We start from the raw sequence: 14,190 nt of genomic DNA on the forward strand, positions 1-14,190 counted from the left end.
CCATTGGTGCCTTTCAGAGAGTAGGATCTAGAGTCATGAAGACTTAGATTCAAATCTCAGAATCCCAGCTGGATTCTTAAGGGTGGTTCTACTCCACCTCTCAGCCCATTTCATCACGTGGAAAATGGCCGTCGGAACAATTCTTCCTTATAAGGTTTAATGTAGATTATAAAGTGCTTGGTAATTCCTGATACATGATTAGTGCTCAGTCTGTTACCTCTCGTTGCTGTTTTTCTGCTGGCTGAAGGACGTGGTAAGAAAGGTGCTCTCAGAAAAGCCATCTCTGGGGTCGCCTCCCAGGAAACTCAGCCTTTTGGCAGCTACCATCTGGGGTATCACTGAACAAGGTACAACTCCATGTGTCAGATGGCTCAGTGTCTAATCTCTTCTCTGTTTCAAATCTGTTTTAGCAGCTACTTTGAAAGTGACGGGACAATTATGGATATAAAGGTCTCTATATAAAAAGAAAATTTACCATTTTATTATCAAGAATGCTTTTCCATTTTCCCTACTTGTTTGAAATCAAGACAAAAGCATACAATAGTCTGGTACATATCAAGGTCTTTGTCACAATTATATATACATATGTGTATGTGTGTATATAATTTAATTAATCATGTATGGTCAGCTCTCTCTACCTGGGGATTCAACCAACCCAGATCAAAAATGTAGTTAGGCCTACCATGGATGCATCTGTGCTAAACATGTACATACTTTTTTCCTTGTCATTATTTCTTAACAATACAGTGTAACAACTATGTTTGTAGCATTTATATTCCCCTGCTGATACTGAGGGATGACTATATTTAAAATACTCTTTTTACCTTGTGAAATTATCATTTCTCTTTTCATGTTGCATAATCTATGGTTTCATTACCATTAAAGCATCAACCAGAAGCTTCTCAGTGCCAACATTATATATATGAATATTGTAATAATAACAGAAGGAAAATCATTTGCCTAATTTTTACGAAATGATTTTGAAAAAGTGTATCCCAAATTACTAATTTATTCATTTTAATTATGAGAAAGCTGATGCATACAAAGTAATCCTATATAATATATATGGAAGTTCTAACTCATCCTAATGCATATCCTATAAACTCACCACACAGCCTAAGACCTAGAACATTTCCAATGCCCCTGAAGCCCCAGGCTCCTCTCCAATCCCTTCCCTTCACCTCCCCACCCCCAGAGGTAACCAGTGTCCTGAATAATTCATTTATTTTAAAATAAAATTTGAAATGAGATCATACGAATTTAGATACTAGCTTCTCCAGGGCCCTGGGATCCAGGCATTCCAAAGATTCTCTCCAGACTCTCAGGTAAAGGTGTCAGTGAGAGCCCACTTCCCTGAGAGGGCGAGAAAGTTTGTCTTTCTAAACACACAGGACAGGCTGGCATGGTGGCTCCTGCGTGTAATGTCAGCCCTTTGGGAGGCTGAGGCGGGCAAATCACTTGAGGTCAGGAGTTTGAGACTAGCCTGGCCAACATGGTGAAAGCCCTTCTCTACTAAAAATACAAAAACTAGCCAGGCATGATAGTGGGCACCCAGAATCCCACCTACTGGGGAGGCTGAGGCAGGAGAATCACTTGAAACCAGGAGGCAGAGGTTGCAGTGAGCTGAGATGTCACCACTGCATTCCAGCCTGGGTGATAGAATGAGACCTTGCCTCAAGAAAAAATAAAAATAAACACACAAGACAAATGTTCTTATGCTGTCTAAAGCTGTAAGAAGTATACAGTGTGAATAAAGAATTCTCATCAAAATAAAATAAAAATATAGGCCAGGTGCAGTGGCTCACTCCTTTGGGATCCCAACATTTTGGGAGGCTGAGGTGGGAGGATCACTTAAGCCCAGAAGTTTGAGACCAGCCTGAGCAACATAGGAAGACCTCATCTCTACAAATAATAATAATAATAAATAGCTGGATAACTGGATGTGGCAGTGTGTGCCTGTAGTACCAGCTACTCTAGAGGCTGAGGTAGGAGGATTACTTGAGCCTGGGAGTTAGAGGCTGCAGTGAGCTGATTGCACCACTGCACTCTAGCCTGGACAGCAGAGGGAGACCTTGTCTCAAAAAAAAAAAAAAGTAATGAAAGCTATCCAATATTTATATTGCACCTCTCTCTTTTGCCCTTTGGTTTTCTCATTGGCCAGCAGGAGTGACAGATCTGCATTTGCAGCTGTCATGTGGTCAGGTGACTGGCAGACAGAAGTGATGACTTCAGTTGCTTTCAAGTCTTCCAAGGAAGTTCTTGACCTTTATTATCCCAAAGGTGCCTAAATGGTGCTACAAGAAAGTACCACAGGGCGTGAATCATGAGCATGTTGGACCAATGTGGTGGCTGTGTAAGTGGATTCTTACTCATCTGTGAATCAGGTTAAAGAGGAATCGTGTGCATATTTTGTGAACAAAATCAGTTCTTTCCACTAGTTTGCTATCTAATGAGCACTATTCATCAGCAGTGGAAAATCAGTTTTTAGCCTATCCTAAATCTGCATTAACTCAGACTGTTTTTGAATTTGTAATCATTTATTCAGGGATATTAGTAAAGTACAACTTTGAATTATTTATAAATAAAGGGTTTGGTTAACATGTTAAATATGTAAGCTACATTCCATGGTTTAGTTTTTAAACACTGGAGAGTACAACTTTTTAAAACCTTTTAAATAACTTTAGAAACATTCACTTACATTGAACAGCTTAATCTGTTAATTATAAATCATTTTTATTTATTCACTATTTGAATAAGCTTCTAACGTTTTGCTAGCCTGGTGGAAGTTACCAGGTAGGTAGACTTGAACATTTTTCAAAATTAAATTTCTTTTAAAGTATTTTATAATTTTTACTGGCCTTCCTTCTAGTTGATCTATTTTAGTGAGACTTGACATTGCATTTGAGATGAGTACCAATGACTAGGTTAGAATGTGAGGGCTTATTTTCCATTTTAATAACTCCCTACATCACATACAGTTCCTTTGTTGGGATAAAAATCTCAGTAAAGTACACATCGGTCACTATTAATAGCAGCTACAAGCCTGTACATTCAGGAGAGTCTCCAGAGAGTGTATTTTAAACCCCACATTGTTTAGAATAGGAAATTCTTCCAATGTTCATATTTTCCACTGTGGGTGACATGGACTATCCCATATCACATCTTCACTGGGTTCTGTTTTCCTGTATCATTTAGAAACCCAGCTGACAGTTTCCAGCGGATTGCTCAATATGTGCTTTTTATTTTTCTAAGGGTAGCCTGGGTCTTTTTGTCCGGTGGGAATTTTGTATGCTTCATGGGGCTCTCCAAATAAAAGCTAGATAACTCAGAGCCGGCACCAAAGCAACTAGGTAATGAAAGAGTCCTTTATTTCTGGAGCTAGTAGCACTACTGTGCCCGCTTAGAATAACAGCAGTCAACCCATTTTTTATTCCCACAGAAAACTTTACACTGTTGGAAGGTTTTCTGGAGGTAGGGGGAGACTCAAGAGACTAATATGAAAAATGAGCAGGAAGTGAGCAAATAAACAAGCAGGATGAGGTGATGGGTCATCAGGCTGATTCAAAGACAAGAAGCATCCTCAGGTCTAATCACACTGCATCTTTCCCAAGGCACGATCGGCAGATACAATACATGTATATCTCTGCCCACTCCTTCCTTGAACAATTCTTCTGTTTCTCTAATCAAAACTGTTGTGTAGATCTTGATCTTTTTTTAGTGGGGGCTCATTTGGGGGATCTAATATTCCCTCACTATTTGTCCTTTGATGAAGAAGATGAGAAAGGACCTATTATTAAGGGGCCTTGGGCAAAAATTGTGATGTAGAAAGAACTGATATCTGATACCTGTCCTTCCTGCTACTACCTTTTAAGATCCTTTAACTCTTCCTATCTAACCATGAGAGTGTATTTTCCCGGAGCCAGCATCTTCATAGCATATCCTGGCTACCTAGGGATTATCATTGCTACAGATGCCCAGTGGCTTTTGAACTGAACAGAATGAAGTTTTTAAAAACTCTAGAGTGAGGCCAGGGAGAAATTCCCAAATCCTTTAGTCTCTAAGTGCCTCACGTCATATAAATTATGTCTCATTGTGGCATTGTCAGAGCTATGGTAGAGCTGAAATCAGAGACATACACCCTTCAGAAAGGTATGTCTTCTAATAAGCTTGTAACGTTTCCCATGAGAACTCTGCCTGAAGTGCAGAATTACTTCTAGAAGACAGATTCTGGTGTCCAGTTGGGGTATGTCATCAGAAATTAACATACGCTGTCTTTCCTACATTCTCTGAAAGGGGGTTGGAAGCCCAAATCATTGGACAGTCTGTAGAGCAACATGTCCAAGAGCACACAGTCAGTGGCAGGGTCAAATCTGGAAACCCTGTCATTTACTGCAACTCTGGCACTTCTTTTCTTTGCATTGTGCGAGGCCCCACTCTCAATTTATTACCACATTAGAGCTAAATGTCCTCTAACTCCTGCTGAAGAGATTGTCTTTTAAAGCAAGGACAAAAGAAAAGACACCGGATAAAAGTTCAGCAGATCAGGGTTTCCTTATCTGTAAAAGAGAACGAACACTTCTCAGGGTGGCTGAGAAAATTAAGCAAGATACAGAAAAAATGTCAGCGAAAGTGTAAAGGGTAATGCACATGACATACGTTTATCATGTTGAAGTGCCTGGGTGATTACATTGGATTCACTTCTATATTAACTACATGGAGAGTTGCAGGTTTCATGCTGGTCATGTGCTACGTTTCAAAGGAATTTTCACACTTCTCACTCTGCTGCCTTATGCTAGCTGACTGGCTGTCAGGCATTCCAGTCTGTCAAAAGTCAGATGCTGAGAAAACACAATGAAATAAAATGTCACCGTCACTCTGCCTAGAGCCTGTCACCTCTGGAGAGGTCTTAGGACCTCAATTGCAGATTAGGAGAGCCAAAGCCATTTTATCTTCCCTTTTCCTTTAGTTGTGAATTGAGGAGAAAATGCAGAAGATTTAAAATTCTGGCTTTATCCCAATCAGAAGGAAACTGTGCTGTGCTTACTAGGAGAACCCTACTCCCACCTTGGGTCTTACATGGCACTTTTTACGTACGTTAACTATTATCATCTATTTTATATGTTTATTTGTTCTCATATCTGTTTTCTCCACCAAACTGAAAGCAACTGTAGATCAGAAACTACATCTTACTCATTTTTATTTCTCCAAGACCAGCATACAATGTTGAATGAACACTAATACATTAGTCCATATCTGTGTATTAAGGCACAACTGTGACAAATTTGCTAAGCTACTTGTGAGGGAGGCAGAAATGTTAGTGACATTCGTTGTGTCTTCTAAATGCTGGCACCATCAATACCTCTCCTGGGGTTTCATCACTCCTCTGCTGAGCCTTCAAGCCATTGCGATTTCAACTCCATATCTTTTCTCTAGAGAAATGAAGAGATTTATCTCATGTATTTCTTTGATTATTAAGGATAATTGGACTTTTACAACATATAATTTTGACCACTTATGCTTATTTAGTTGCATGGTGGAGGCAAACGATATGAATTTGGTAAGAGTCCATTTCCTTTTGTTGGCCTATTTACTCTAGTACTCAAGCCCTTAGTATATCTGCAATTAGTATCTGCATTATAAATCAGATAATCATGAAATTAAAGGGTTTATACCAAACGTACAGGAGTCCAACAGTGAACAAACTGCATAATCAAAAATTTCTCTAATGAAAGAGCAAGCTTGTAGTCAGGAGGAGTAAAGTATCCAGTTAATCCCAGAAGAATAGGCAGAAGTAGGATAAGGGTAGGGACAATCTCTGGCATGTATTTATCAACATTCTTTCTGATAATAGAATGTTTAGCATACAATAGAATGTAGTGTTTAACATACAAGTTGAGTTCAAAGTTTAGATTCCAAATGGTAAATGGTTTTCCAATATTGGGATGTAATGATGGACCAAAAAAGAAAAAGAATGAAGTAATACATTAGAGCCCAATACTTTTTAATCAAAATACGAGGACTTAATTATTTTTTTCCAGTAAAGTCGAGCATTTTTAGAAATGGTTTATGCTCCTTGAGTAGTACTATTTGGAAGAAGGAGGAGGAGTATTTATAAATGGAGTTTCTTCATTATAAAATATACCCTTTGGTTAATTTGTTAACATAAAATTTGTAATTAAAATAAAGTTAGTGAACTGGAACTCTCAAAATACATAGACCCAGAAGCACAATAGAATAGCCTCAGAATTGTATTTTTATCTTTCAGCTTAATTTTTGATTCTTAGATCTACTGGGAAAAGGTCAGAAGGAAAGGTAATTTGAAGTTATCCTAGAAAGACTGAATTCTAAAATACCTAGGAGAATCTCAGATTACTTCAGCCCTCTCTACTTTGCAACATATTTTAGAAAGCTGAATTCGTATTTCAGATCATTGGCTTTCAAATTTGAAGTGACTGTCTGCTTTTTTTTTTTAAGTATCATCTATTTTATTTTTTTGTTGTTGTTGTCTTCATAATGTGTTAACATTAAAAAGCTTTCCAGATGGCTTCTGGCTTTGAAATGAGAAAATTGAATATGTTTTTTTTACGAAATATTTTCCCTTACAAACTTGCCAGGCTGGTTGTTATTCTATAAATTAGTGAGATAAAAAAAGGCCCCACTTGCTTTTCTTGTTTTAATCTTAATAAGAGCTTGATTTCACTGCTCAATAACGTCAAAGTAAAATAGCATCTTAAAATGGAAAAGCTTTCTTCTCCTACTCTATTTCTAATGTCCTGCCTTAGGCTACCATCATAAAGGTATCTAAGATTCTACAGAAGAGCATTTCTGAGAAATACGATTCATAAGGGTCAAATTGCACTAGGTCTCCCAGATTGAAGCAACTGTAATCCACAATATTAATGAGTGTAAAGAAAGAATGGCCAGCAGAAGCTGGCCACGGTGGCTCACACCTATAATCCCAGTACTTTGGGAGGCCAAGGCGGGTGGATCACCTGAGGTCAGGAGTTCGAGACCAGCCTGACCAACACGGTGAGGTCTCTACTAAAAATACAAAATTAGCCGGGCATGGTGGTGCATGCCTGTAATCCCAGCTACCTGGGAGGCTGAGGCAGGAGAATTACTTGAACCCAGGAGGCGGAGGTTGCAGTGAGCCGAGATCACACCATTGCACTCCAGCCTGGGTAACAAGAGCAAAACTCCGTCTCAAAAAAAAAAAAAAAGAAATGGCCAGTAGAAACCTGCATGACTGCCAAGTTCAAGACCTGGTTTGGCCCCGGGGATCTAGGAATATCCAAATGAGGCAGACCTTGAACTCAGGGTTGGTTGAGTTTCAGGGTGGTGACATGAGATTTATGGCTTGAATCTCAGAGTTGTGACATGAAAAGTATTCTCTCCACTTGGAGAAGTGTTTCCTCATGTCTCCCCTTGGCTTGGGTAAAATATTACCTGTGATGATTTCACCTCCCTTTGCTCTGACTTTACACTCATAAAGAAGTCTCTGTTGACTCTGCAGCTTCCTGACATCCTGGCTTGGGGAATGGGAGGTGCCCTGGTTAGGAAATGGGAGTTCTCCGGGCACTGAAGACAGACGGCATTTCTTCTGTCTTAACTGGCACTAGAGATGGCATCAGTCTCTTGTGCATCTGTGAGTTCATCAATCTTCCTGATACCTGTCGACTCTTGAACTCCCAAGATCCAATTTCTGGTGCAGAACTGTTATGAATACTCCAAAAAAAAAGGCTAATCTGTAGAAACCTTTGGAAGAACAAGCAGCATCTCTACTCCAGCGTTGTCCTTCTTCACTCCAGAGAACAAATGACAAGTATTTACTGGCCATCTGTTACATACAAACACCCTTCTAGGCTGTATCAGGTGCAAAAGGGGCTGTAGGAAATATCCCGTCCAGCAAAAATGTTACACTGTAACTTATTCGGTAAAAACAAGTATATGCACAGGAACAATGAATAAATAAGACTCTGTGTATTTGTATTTCTCTCTTTCTTTCTTTCTTTTCTTTCTTTTCTTTCTTTCTGTCTCACTCTGTCACCCAGGCTACAGTGCACTGGTGCAATCTCGGCTCACCGCAGCCTTCACCTCCTGGGTTCAAGTGATTCTCGTGCCTCAGCCTCTGGAGTAGCTGGGGTTATAGGTGCACACCACCATGCCAGGCTAGCTTTTGTATTTTTAATAGAGATGGGGTATTGCTAAGTTGGCCAGGCTGGTTTCTAACTCCTGACCTCAGGTGATCCACCCACCTCAGCCTCCCAAAGTGCTGGGATTACAGGTGTGAGCCCCCACACCTGGCACCATACATTTATTTCTATCTATAGATATCATAATCAAGTGCTGATCCCAGTCAGATATGATTACAAAATATAACAGAACCTAATACAATGTCATTATATAATGTAGGTAATAAACACAACACCTAAAGTATCTGAAACACATAATAGATTATTTCTCTAGCAATAGGAGCAATATGCTTTCATCCAGGTCTTGACCACCCCCCAAAAAGAAGGAAATCAATATTTTTTAAGACTCACTGGAAAAAAATCTGGATTTGATTCCAGTATAAAACCCATGTGTAAATTTAATATCCAGATGCATAAAGTGGACACCAGCAAATAAATTTATGGTTGTGGAAATATTTAGATACTTTGAACAAGAGTGGTACACACTGAGAATTCCGTGGCTTATGAACTAATATATGCTTCCTTTGAAGATTTGACCTTTTCTTCTGCACTAGAATTATCTCCTGAGTCCTTATAATAATTTCCTTCACAACCTGTACCTATGAACAACAAATCTACATTCTAAAATGTAGCACTATGGCTTAGATTCAGTTTCTTATGGGTCGAAATCACATTCTTCACGCACACACTTCTTTCCTAGAATTATATAAAGCAGATATTATCATTATTATTTTCACTGAGACCAGAACCAGGATTTTGTAGATGTGCACCAGCCACCATTCATTCAAAATCCTTAGAGCCCTGCTATTTCCAAGCACTGTTTATTGTTTTAAAGATATGTTTCAAGTTGGAGGGCAGAAAGGAGTTAGAGGCATGATCCTTTTCAGATAGAAACTTTTCAGGAAAAGAAAATAGTCCAGTTGTTTAAAAACCCTGGATTTTAAAAAGAGCTTGGAGAGTCGGCCTAAGTAATTGGTGCAAGACAGTTTACACAGAAACAGGGAGCCTCACAGCAAGTTGGCTGGAGGGGCTGACTCACACATTGCAACATAATTATTTCTCAAATAACATGCAAACAAGAGTGGGCTCAAGCTTTTTGGTTTCTCTCTCCCTAACAAGACAAATTAGAAAGAAATAAAGTCAAATCCAGGAAGACTTCATAGAGGTGAGGCCAGGAACTGGTTCGTAAAGAACCACCAGACTTCAGAGAAGCAAAAGGAGTAAGAGTGGGCATAGGACTTACAAAGCAATTCATTTGGAGAAGAAAAAATAAAAAGCAAAAACCCTGGATGTAGCACAAAACTGAATGAATGATTTCTCTAAGAGATGCTATTATCAATGTGAAAATGATGTTAGGATGTGTTAACAGGAACGTGGCAGGCAGCACTGGGACTTCAGCCAGGCCTTGGTCAGCTTTTATTATGTCCAATTTTGGTTTCCCGTTTGAAGAGTTGTTATAGTCAGGCTGATATTAAAAGGATGGAAAATAGGCATTGGCGTCTAGCCTAGAAAAGACGAGACTAAAGGATGACTTAATACCTGTGGCCCTCGTAGAGATAAGTAGGTTTCTATTTCAGCAACAGGAAATCTAGTTCGATAACAGGATAAATTGAGCGTGAGAGTGATTAAACACTGGGACCTTGATCACAGGATGTCACCTACTGAAGTTCTTTAGCTCTACTGCTTTCAGAGTACTGTTCACTTTCTGTCTTGTAATAGAATTTTTGTATACATGTCTTATCTCCCTTTGGGACTGCCCTTCTTATCTTTGCATCCTCCACAGCACTTAGTGCAATGACTTGCTTGTAGTAAACATTCCAATAGTGCTAAGCGAAGCAAAGCAAAAAGGAATGTGCTGTGACAAAATAAAACTACATGGTCACCATTACAAGGATAATAAGGGAGTGTCACAACCCAAGCCCCTATTACAGGCCTAGAGATAGATGAGGCAAAGAATAATTAAGAAACGTGTATCAACACAGGCCACGAAGAACTACTGGCAGACTAGGGTGAGGAGTAAACTGTGATTTTTCCAAAGCAGCCCCTACATTCAATATCACAGGACATCACAGAGCAGTATAGTTTAAGTGAACATATTCAACGCCATGGCAGAGGCAGGGGATGGGAGATGCCATCAGCTATGGGGGAAGACGATGAGAGGCCAACAGAAAGGAGGAAAGAGATGCTGCCTGTGACTATGTAAACTCCTTTACCTACATTCCTGTTCACCTTGGGATGGGGGAACAGCTGTCGAGGCCAGATTTTTTGCCTAGTTCTAAGAGTACGGAGCCTATGAATTTCTTCATAAGAAAATTTATCTCCAACAGCCTTTTCAAACATCCCCTTTATACTACCTGTACTGTTGCCTCCCTAGTGGTAGATTTATGTGAGTTTCTGTAGGAAGTAAATGACTCTGTGCATGTTGTGTGTGTGCATGTGTGCATATGCATGCATGCATGTATATGTGTGTGTCTCTGTGTGCACACATCTGTATGTGTGTGCATGTGTGCGTATGCATGCATATGTGTATGTGTGTGCATGCGTGCGTATGCATGCATATGTGTATGTGTGTGCATGCGTGTGTATGCATGCCTGTGTGTGTATGTGTCTGTGCATGTGTGCGTATGCATGCATGTATATGTGTGTGCCTGTGTGTGCATGTGTGTCATAAGTGCATTAGGGCGTGTGCACAGTGCTTCCCACATACCTCTCTTTTCCCTAGGGAATTGTTCCAAGGTAGAAGCTATTCTTAAACAACCGCTGCAGACTCTAAAGTCTGGAACAGATCATGTGGTCCGGTCTCCTACCTCCATGAAGTAAAGTTATTTTTTAAAAATCATATTTTCTTAATAAAGGACCACCCTGTGGTAGGAGCTGTTCCTTTCTATTACACTGACCTTCCTCAAACCTTCCCAGCCCAGAATCTCTTTGATGAAAAATTAAACAATAAAGTATCCAGAAACAAAGGATGCTCTGAGTAATCTCAAAGTGGCCCAGACTTTCATTTTTCCTAGTAAAAGAGTCCTGAAGCATCATCAAATTCATGATACCTATTATCTTGCTGAAGGATGACTGGCCCACTTGTTCATGGTGCCAATGAATAGTCATTCGTTCACTTCTCAGAGACACCAGTTCTGGCAGCTGGACACTGGGTACCATTCTCTGCTATGCAGTGAAAGCACACAGGCCTGTAGGTCTCTGCAGGACCAGAACACTGTGCACAAATAACCTTTAGATTGTTATTTCTCAATCCTCTCACCTTGCCTCTCCAGCCCCAGCCACCAGGTCTCAGAGGACTCTTGGAAGCACTTGCCTGGCCCAGCCCTGCTCTGAGCTTGTGATTCACTTGTTATCTCCATGCATCTTCCCGCATTGCCTGTCTTTCATTGGCCTTTGTGCTCTTCCTGTTCCCAGAGAGTGTCTGAACCAGGTCCAAGACTCACTTCTCTCTTCACTGTTCCCATGTTGGTACCCTACCAGGTAGCACGAGTTATAACACCACTGGGTTTTACCATCACAAACTGAAGACAGACAGCTGCTTCCCAAATGCATGCCCCTAATAACAAAGGAGGGTGTGCACTGTTTCCTTTTCCCTCTTTTGGCAACTAGGGAAATAGCCTGGTGGACATCCTGTGTACAACTGGCAATTGGCACACCTTCTGTACATGGATTCTGCACATGTGTGGAAGATCACTAAATTCTTGCTCTCCTCCATGGAAAATACTGGCCAGAAAGAACCACAGACTTTTTTTCAGGTTATTCTATTTTATGAACCTATTCTGAATATGCCAAAACTATACTTGTCACCTCAGAATTGGAGTGGGAGGCTGGGGAGGAGGGAATCAGGAGGTGATAGCTTTCTCGCACAGCTGCGACAAGTAACTACAAACTTGGTGGCTTTAAACAACACAAACTCTATAGGTTAGAAGTCCGACCCAGGCCTCACTGGGCTAACATCAAGGTGTCAGCAGGGCTGCGTTCCTTCCTGGAGGCCCCAGGAGAGAATCCATTTCCTTGCCTTTTCCAGCTTCTAGAGGAAGTTACATTCTCAGGCTCTTGGACCCCCCTCTCCATCTTCAAAGCCATCACCAGTCTAACTGTCTGCCCACCCCGAAGATATAGCTCCCCTAACCACAGCTGGGAAGGGGTCTCTGATTTTAAAGAGCCATGTGATTCATTCCAGTACACCTGGACAATCCAGGATGTTCTCGCCATCTCAGTGCCTTTAATTTCATCACAACTACAAGGTCCCTTTTACCACGCAAATTAACATGTTCTCAGGTTCTGGAGATTTAGGGGAAATGTTATTCTACCTACCACAGAAAACCACTGACTTTTGTAAGTAATTGAAGGGAAAAAATTAATTGGGCAAAATTCGGTAGAAAGAGGAGCGGCAGAATGCCTCGATACATGTTTCTGTCTCAGTTCTAGCGCGAGAAACTCAAGACAAGTCAGTGTGTATTTAAGCACTCTTGTGTGAAGGCAGACATATCTCTATTTTATGAGTGTCTTATGTGCTACTTTTGTCAATATATGTTCAGTGATCATATGTGTAATCAGAGATATTTAAATGCATATATACATAATGACATATGGAGATAATTAAGTTTATTAAACTGTATTTACTCTATAAACTATGACTTCATTTTTTGTTTTGGTTTTTTTTTTTGTTTTTTGGGATGGAGTCTCACTCTGTCGCCTAGGCTGGAGTGCAGTGGCGTGATCTCAGCTCACTGCAACGTCCGCCTCCCGGGTTCAAGCGATTCTCCTGCCTCAACCTCCCAAGTAGCTGGGACTACAGGCACCCGCCACCAACCCCGGGTAATTTTTATATTTTTAGTAGAGACGGGATTTCACCATGTTGGCCAGGCTGGTCTCGAACTCCAGACCTTGACCCACCCGCCTCAGCCTCCCAGAGTGCTGGGATTACAGGCATGAGCCACCTCACCTGGCCTATAAACTATGACTCTGATGACCGCATAGTATTTAAGCAAGAAAACAACCAAAATGTTCTAGCTAAAGTGAAGAGAGCATTTAACCTAACCCAGTTAAACTTTAAGTTGAACACAAGAGTAATTGGGTGACTTGTCTAAATGCTCTGTGCTTTGGTGTCCTTGTCTGCGTGTGATATGAAGCCACAGATCTCAAAGATTGCTTTCATTCTGTGAAAGCGCTCTCAATGTGTGAAGTTGACTGCTTCTCCGGCTATTTACCAAGAGAATAATCTTAACCTTACTTTGTGGAGATCTGATTTGTTCTCACTTGACCAAAAGCCAGTCCCACGAGCAGCTTGGTACCCAAGCACCAGTCTGTTTAGTACTCATTAGAGATGAAGAACCATATTCATAAGTCAAGCTGAGACGCAGTGTCATCTCCAGACAGAATCAACACCACCCCCTTCTCAGGAACTGGAATTTGGCTGCTTTCCAAGCCACTGCTGACCAGGCTCCATTGCCCAGCTTGGCTGATGAGATCACTGCCAGAGTACCATGGGTGCAGACGGGGCCTGCTGTTTCAACATGTTCTCCGGAGGGCTCTTGCCCACATTTCTTGGAGAGGTGTGAGCACCAAACATGCTGAACCATCCAGCCCATCACTGAGCAGGGCTGTCTCTCTTCAACCCTTTTCATTTGGTTTGCATTTTTATGTCATGACTCCTTCCCTGGATAAAAGGGATAAGAGGAGTTTCTCAGATTTGATTTCTCAGTGGGAACTGCTTGCTTTGGAAGCCACCTACACCAATGCTAATTGAGAACAGAGCTCAGAATGGGAGCCTGAGAACTGCACCCGGATGAACTTTTTGGTGGGCTGATTTCTGTTGATCTTGTCAGAATTAGGTTGTATATGCCTGTAATACCATGATCAATTATTTTCCAAAAGGCTGAGCAAATGCATCAGTGTCTTTTTCCTTTGACCACTTACTTACCTTGGAAAAATTATTTGTAGTTAAGCATATAAAGTCTTCATCAGGAAAGCTACTGGGGATCCTGGCCTCACT

At 40.8% G+C, this 14,190-nt stretch overlaps 1 protein-coding gene across 3 annotated transcripts in view; it reads left to right on the plus strand.

Annotated features, from left to right (window-relative positions):
* Positions 1-14,190, plus strand: part of CALD1 (caldesmon 1) — a 197,256-nt gene that overhangs the window by 101,185 nt on the left and 81,881 nt on the right. The window lies entirely within an intron of this gene.

Source organism: Colobus angolensis, unplaced genomic scaffold (assembly GCF_000951035.1).
Source record: "Colobus angolensis palliatus isolate OR3802 unplaced genomic scaffold, Cang.pa_1.0 Scaffold2, whole genome shotgun sequence".
Taxonomy (NCBI): Eukaryota; Metazoa; Chordata; class Mammalia; order Primates; family Cercopithecidae; genus Colobus; species Colobus angolensis.